Consider the following 7883-nt stretch of genomic DNA (forward strand, 5'->3'; position numbering starts at 1 on the left):
CAAGATATTTTTAAGATTACCTCTTCCAATTATTTCCAAACTAGATCATAGACTCACCACTTTATCCACATTGTACCAACCACTGACATGCTATAATTTTTTTTCTGTAAATTTATTTCTATTTTTATTTAATACATTTTAAGAGTAAAGTATATACTGCTACTATAAGTAGAAAACTAGTTGAATTTGCCAAAAATTAAAAATGATAATATAAATGAATAAAACAAAACAATATTGATAGACTCTAGCTAAATGTTTTTGTTTACCTGAAGTTCAGTGCCTGAGTTTCATTCACTTTGTTAGAAAAAAATAGATTCCCAAGAATGAGATTGCCAGGATCTAACTAAAGTTTTCTCCTTGAACCAGAGGGATTAGAAATGAGATGTGGGGAATTTGTAATGAGTGAAAGATGACAGATCCAAAAGCAGGGTAGAGTTTGCCATGGTACGTTAAAGCAGCATGAGTCATTATATACAACTGATGTAAATACATAATTGATAATGACTTGAGTTTAAATGAGTTAGAATTTGAATGTTGAAGAACAGTGGAAAATGAATTTGCAGGGGTAGTTCCTGAAGTCACTAGAAAACTACAATAAGATTATCAAAATATATACTATTCCACACGGAGGGACAAGTTAGGAAGCGATACATTACATGTTCACTCACATTTCTGTGACTTTTAGTAAGTTCCTTTCCCCTCTGCACCTATGATGGTTAATTTTATACCAATCTGACTGGGCCACAGTGTGTTCAGTCATTTGGCCAAACATTATTCTGGATATATCTTTTCTCAATAGATATCTTTTCTCAGACTAATTGGGAGTTTTCTGGATGAGATTAACATTTGAATGGGTAGACTTGAATAAAGAAGATTGACACACACACCCCTAATGCAGATGGGACCCATTTAATCAATTAAAGACCTGGGTAGAACAACAAGGCTGAGTATGAACTCCTCCTTCCTGATGGTTGAGTTGGGACATTGTTCCTTTAGGACCTTTGGGCTCTAAGGTGTCATCAGTTCTTCTTGGGTGTTAAGCCTCTTGTTTTTAATATTGGAACTTACACTATCCACTCCTAGCTCTTAGATCTCCAGACTGAAACCAGAACTATGCCACCTGCTGTCCGGAGTCTTCAGTATTCCAACTTCAGATCTTCGGACTTATCCTCCATAACTGCATAAGTCTATTCCTTACAATAAATCTCTTTATATAAATATATTATAGAATTTATTATATTATAGAAAATATATAATTTTGGTTCTGTTTCTCTGAAGAACCCTAATTAGAGCTTTAAACCCTTAGTTTCATACAAAAAAAAAAGGAATTATTAGACTTTAGTGAGAAAACTCTATGTAAAATGGCCAGCACATAGTAGGTATTCAATAAATGTGTTTGTTCCTTCTGCACAGTTGAGGGATGCAAAGAATCATCCAGAGGGAAGTGGGGGGAAGGATATCTTTCTAACAGGCATCCTTCCTGCCTCCAGTCTTTAATAGAGTCCATTAATATCTATCAAGCATTCCTGGGAATGGAAATATAAAGCTATCATTGCACTATATGTGGCAGCCTAATGAGCCAGCTTCTCCCAGTGAGGCAATAATTTACTCAAAGGTCCCAAAGTGGTCAGAATGAGTTAAGACAGCTTTCCAAATTGACCAGTTCTTGCACAAAGAGATTTCATTATTATTCTACCCTTTCTATGTGATTTGTTCAACAAAGCTCTGTGCAAGATAAACCAATGTGCTACCTGCCCTCTAGGACCTTTCTCTACAGGGATTTCAATGCCAACTTCAATCCCCCCTGAAATCATGCAGTTGGCTCTCCTGGTTCCAGGCCAGTGGAGTTTTCCTAAACTGCAGCTTTCTCAGACTAACTCATGGATATCCATTTCTCCGGGAGGGGCCTGAGGCAGGATGACATTGGGCAATTTCTCAAGCTCCATTTCACAGAAAAATGTCTCAATATTTGTGCACATAGGAGCTTTTTATGCTGGCCAGTCCATATTGGATGATGATATATGTCACCTCATAGTGATGGAAGGCCCCGTTGCAGAAACCGTTCTCCTGAGTCAAGGATTGCAGGCCCAGTGCTAATTTGCAAGAGAGATATTTATGACCCAAACAATATGCCAGAAGGCTCTCTGCCCTTCTGGGTCTGCATAGTGCCTGTGGAAAGATTGAACTGCATTTTCTGCACGAGAGTTTGATATTTAAACACATTAAAAAATACTTAGAAAGCCAAAATGACTGAATAAAATGATATCAGAAAAGGATTTAGTAGAAGGAGCACTACCGTAGAAAGAGAAAATGAAGTTATCAGACCCCTTCCAGCCCTCATAGCAGTATCACCTTGGGCAAGTCACTTAATCTTTCAGGGATGAAATTAGAAGACCTGGAAAGTGAGTTAGCTCTATCTATACAGTTTGGCTCAGTGTATAGAGCATCGGCCCATGGACTGACGGGTCTTGGGTTTGATTCTGGTCAAGAGCACAAACCTCAGTTGCAGGCTTGATCCCCAGCCCTGGCCGGCATGTGTGGGAAGCAACCAATTGAGATGTGTCACTCTCACAGTCATGTCTCTCTTTCTCTGTCTTTCCCCCTTCTTCCCACCCTTTTCTCTCTCTAAAAATCAATGAAAAAATATCCTTAAGTGAGGATTAACAACAACAATAACAAAAAGTGGTTTAATAATACCTTGCTAACATTAAAGCCTAGAGAAAGTATGAGTTCCTGAAGTTTCTTTTATCTCTAGTATATCTAAAATTGTGCTTTTTTATTCTAGATAAAGGCAACATGGATCAGCATCAGAGTATTCATACAGGGATTGGCAAAAGTAGGTTTGCACTTATTCATACAGAAAATAAGTAATAATTCAATACACGCAGCATTCCTCTTAAAGATTGGCTAAGCAAAATTATCAGTCCCATCTGACAAATGAGAAAATTAAAGTTCAGAAATGACAAATACCTTACCTAATATTACTGTTCCATGAAGGTACCAAGCACACTGCTTCCTAACTTCCTTGGAGATTTCTCTATCATTACACTCTTCTCTCTTCTTCACCTCACTCACTGGCTCTGCTCAAGAGCCACCTTCTTAGTGATGCTTTCTTCCCTTATTTTCTCAGATAAACAGCATGACTTTATGCCTTTGCCTGGCCTTACTCTTCTCCATGATGCTTAATATTTCAAGAAAAATTATATATTTTTTGTGTTTGTTCATCTATTGGTCCCTTACCTTCACTAAAAAGTCAGCTCTGTACAAGTAGGCACATTGTTGGCTTATTCCTATGCTCCTAACACCTAGAATAGTGCCTGGTCAGTAGTAGATGCTCAAAAAAAAAATGTTAGTAAATGAATGAACATGGGATGAAACAGAGAAGCATCTTTAGGAAAAACGGAAGTTGTCCTTGTACCTTAATGTTTAAGTTTTAGTTCATTGCCTAGGCTTTCTTGATTTTTTTTTTCTTTTATATACATTTTATCTCTCTCTCTGAAGAAAAATTAGACCCTATTTAATTTTCTTATTTCTTAACTAATGAGGAAATATAATTATACTTTTTCTAGGTCAGGATTCATAGAAGGAATTCTTCAGGTAGAAAATAAAAATAAAGAACAGTGGTTTCTAAGCCTGACTGTATATCAAACTCATCAGGGACATTTTTGAAACTCTAGATTCCTGAGCCCTAATTCTAATCATCGGGTCTTTGGTAGAGTTCAAATTTGTACATGTCAAATGCTTCCCAGTTGACTCCAGTGCACAGCCCTGTTGGAGAATTAATGAGCTCTCTGAGAAAGATTCCTTTCCGCTCTGTTGTTGTCACCTGAGACTTGAGCAAGTGCTGGTTAAGTTACAGCCACAATATTTGCTGTGGAAAAATAAGTCATATTAGGTTCCTTGCACAATTCTAAAGAGCTTTAGGCATGAGGATTTCTGATTAAGTGGATTGAGAGCAAAGGTCAAGCAGGCCTGTTTTTCTTATCCTAAAGATCTACCCTCAGGGAAGGGAAGTTCAATCACTGTGCTGGGTGTGGAATAAAATTTTAGTCCACACAAGTAAGACTGTAGGACAGCCTCAGTAAGAGGTAGGACAGCTCCAAACCTGGAAGCAAGGATTAAGATAAAAACTTGCTCAATGCACTGGGCCAACATGAAAGATGGCATGAAGATGAACCTGAGAAAATTTTTTCAGCCTTCTATGGATATTTACTGAGCATCTACTAGGGACTTGGAACCTACCAGTGAATAAAATGTGGTCTCTTTTCTCCAGATGAAAGAAGGTGAAGGGGTTAGCTAAAGAACATATATGCATATCCCATAGACAAGTGTGGTAATGGCCAGAGGGAAGGGCATGCGGGCCAGATGGAGGTGGGCAAAGAAGGGGAGAATGGGGACATCTGTAATAGTGTCAACAATAAAAATAAAGTAGAAATAAAGTAAGATAATGTAAGAGAGGGAAATATACTAAATATAACAATATGGAGAAATGCATGCCTCAGTAATGGGATGTGAAAAGTTAGCTTTAAGTTAAAAACTGAAGGATGGATAAAAGTTGATAAACAGAAACTGGAAAGAGATCAAAACATAGTGTTGCAGAAAAAAATACGAGCAAAGAAGGTGGTCCAGGTGGAAGATACAGCTTCGTTGGACATCTAAGAAAGTGAAGTTTAGAAAATACGGAACAACAGTTTAGATGTCTGAAATGGCACAAGATAAAGGTTAGGAGGCTGTACACAATGTGTCAAATGAGCTTTTAAAGGGGAAACTCTACTAATTGTTGTTGAATTCACCTAATATTTATGTATCTAACATGAAACATTCATGTTCTAGACATTAAAGATACAGTGGGAAACAAAGACAGAACAGTCCCTAAAAACCACACACCTGACTACATGATTAGACAATAAACACATAAAAAAATATATAATGCAACAATAGCTTAAGCGGCAGATGATGACTTAGGCCAAGTGTGGCAATAGGTATGGAGAAAACGTAGAATTCATAAATGACCATTTGCAGGGATGTAGCATGAAGAATGGGGATAAAATGGGATCCTTGCAGGGGTCATCTGATCCTTGGTTTGTCTGGATGCTAACCCTCACTATATAGAGGGTATCACCCAGTTTATATCCTGCCTGCTTCCACCCACGGATTCCAGTTCAGGGCATCCCGCTGAAATGTAATTGAAAGAAATAACAAAGAAGAATTGAGACGGAGGCTGATCCCCATTTATCTTTGCAGAATAAACAAATGCTATATATTTGGAATGCTATGTGATTAAAGTCAAAAACTGATGTAAATATAAGACACACAAATGCTCTCTCTTAATTTCAGTGCCCATTAAACTAACCTTAAGATAATTGTGAAGGTGACAAGACAAAGGGTTTAAAGTCAAGGCCAAACCTACATTTATCTTGTTTTATTTTATAATGAGGTGAACTTGTTTGTTATTCCTTGAAAATCAGATATCTGATAGCAGTATGCCTTTTGAATTATTGCATTAAGATCTTACAAATATCTTTTCAACTTTGTGTGTGAATGATTCATAGATGTAGAATGAAAGGGCTGGCTTTTAGCAAATGGAGGAATGTGTCCATAACCCAAGTGGACATAGGCAAGAAGAATTAAATCATGGTAAGACAAACAGAAGAGACAAGATCTGAATGGGTTAAGAGAGGTTAATCAAAATGTGTTCTCACTCCAGAAAAAAAGGGGAAAGTATAGAATAATTGATAGCCTCAGGGGAAATACAAACACTATGGGTAAAAGAAAAAAAAATCCACACTTCTAGAAAGGGCATGTTAAGAAAATTAAGGAAATCTGGATGCAATCATGTTAAGAAAGGGCCTTTGTGACAAAGTCAAAGTTTTGTAACACGAGATTGTACTTTACTTTGGGCATTTTAATTTTTTTCTCAATCACACCAAGAGCTTTCGTGTCTCCCTTCCTCAAGTCTTTCTTTATCTGTTTTCTATACTCAAACTACATTGGAATAATCTTGATCTTGAGTTGATTTCTGAATGTGTTTCAAAGTAGGGTCATCTCCACCACTTAGCCAGAGGTTTATCTGCTTCTTGCCAGGCAAGCTGTTTGATCACGCCATTTAATAGCACATATTTGGAATACAGGCGATATGAGTTGCTTAGATCAAGCAGAGCTTTTCACTTGAAATGAGTATGTAGTTGTTGACTGGCCTCTAAGAAAATGCAGTGTCCTATTTCTTCGGGAGTTAGATGAGAGGATGGTTTTTCTACCTATTTTTATGTTCTACTTCCAAGACGATTCCAGCAGATTCATTCAGTCCACAAAACAAATGCTCACGCTGCAAAATAACATATGCAAAAATTGCATACACATTTAAACCATGATAGCTGCAAACAGACCCAAACTGAGCATTTTTTTAAAGGTTAATTTTAGATGCTTTGGGGAACTGAAACAGCAGCTACAGAGACATTACATTAGCATATGTGTTTTTAAAATTAAATTATAGCCTGGGTGTTTGTTTTTTGTTGTTGTTGTTGTTGCTGTTCAATGGCCCTGACAAATTTATCTTAAATTTAAAGAATGCACCATGGTATAAAACGTGATATAAGTGGCAAAATCAGCCCCCTCCATGATTTGTAATTTTTAAGAACCATACCTAATCAGTACTAGAAAGAGAAGCAGCTGAAGAGAAATACTGGTATAATTAATGTATGTATAGATCCCTAATTTAACTTCTGAATAAGATATCTAAATTGATAGTGTTATTTGTGTACTGCTAGACGAAACCATGATTCAGTGCAGAGTGACACTGAAAAAGTCCCTCAAAGAAGTTATCTAACAGAGATATAGAAAGAAATAGAAATGCAAACACCAAATTTCAAGTAGAAACTTTGAATCTAGCCTGCTTTCTCTGTTACCCAGTAAGACCCCATCTAAACTGGCTCTTTACCCACTAATCCTTAGCTATGTAGTCTGGAATTGAAACTTCCAGTTTTAGGGTGGCAAGAAGCTCATGGCTTTCTATTCACTGAATTATCTTGCCTCTCTGCATGATGAAGGAAATCCTGACATTGAGAAACTTGATCCATGTGGTTTAACTACCAAGGAAAACACCCTTGGTCACCTACCTTTTTACAGAGCCCTGTTTCAGCATATCATTAGTAAAGACAAAGGTAAGAGGAAAACTTAATATCTACAGTGCTGGACCAAAGAATCAAAATCCCTATTTCTGCAGGATCTACATTATTAAAGATTCTATCAGTAGGTCTTAGAGAGAAATATGATACATAAAAATGGAATAACATGACTGCTATATTTCCTCCTCCTTCAAAATCCTGAGCCTTTGTTATCCTAATAGTTTTCCCTTCAACATCCATGGAATGGAAAGCAATTAAATCCCTCTGAGAGGCAGTGAACTGATTCAATAATAATTATCTTTATTTCTCCTTTGAGGACATGCATAAAGAATAACTTTTAATGTTGCAGAAAAATAAGACTGTATAGAACCAGCTTCCATCAGAACAATAAAAACATATTACTAGTTTAACATTTTAAAAGGTATTTTATATGCCAAATCCTAGCAATTAGTGCGGTCAACTAAACCCCTAATTTCCACAAGAATGAAAGTCGAGAATTTTGAGTTTCAGAGATTAAACCCTGATTTCATATATGAGAAACGGGTGACTTGTACAGCTAGTTCTCTGCAGAGGTAAGAGTAGAAATCAAGACAGAATTCAGACCAGGGCTTTTTCTAACCTACTCTTCTGCTTCCCTCTGCACCTGTTCTTGTAAAATGACTTGGACACAAAGTTGAGAAAGGTGGGGTGATTTGCAATGGATCACCTAATGAACATTGATCATGGAAGAAGGCAGTAGTGAAGGAAAGAGGGAGAGAT

Source organism: Myotis nattereri, assembly GCF_964212035.1.
Source record: "Myotis nattereri genome assembly, chromosome: 1".
In the NCBI taxonomy this organism is placed as follows: Eukaryota; Metazoa; Chordata; class Mammalia; order Chiroptera; family Vespertilionidae; genus Myotis; species Myotis nattereri.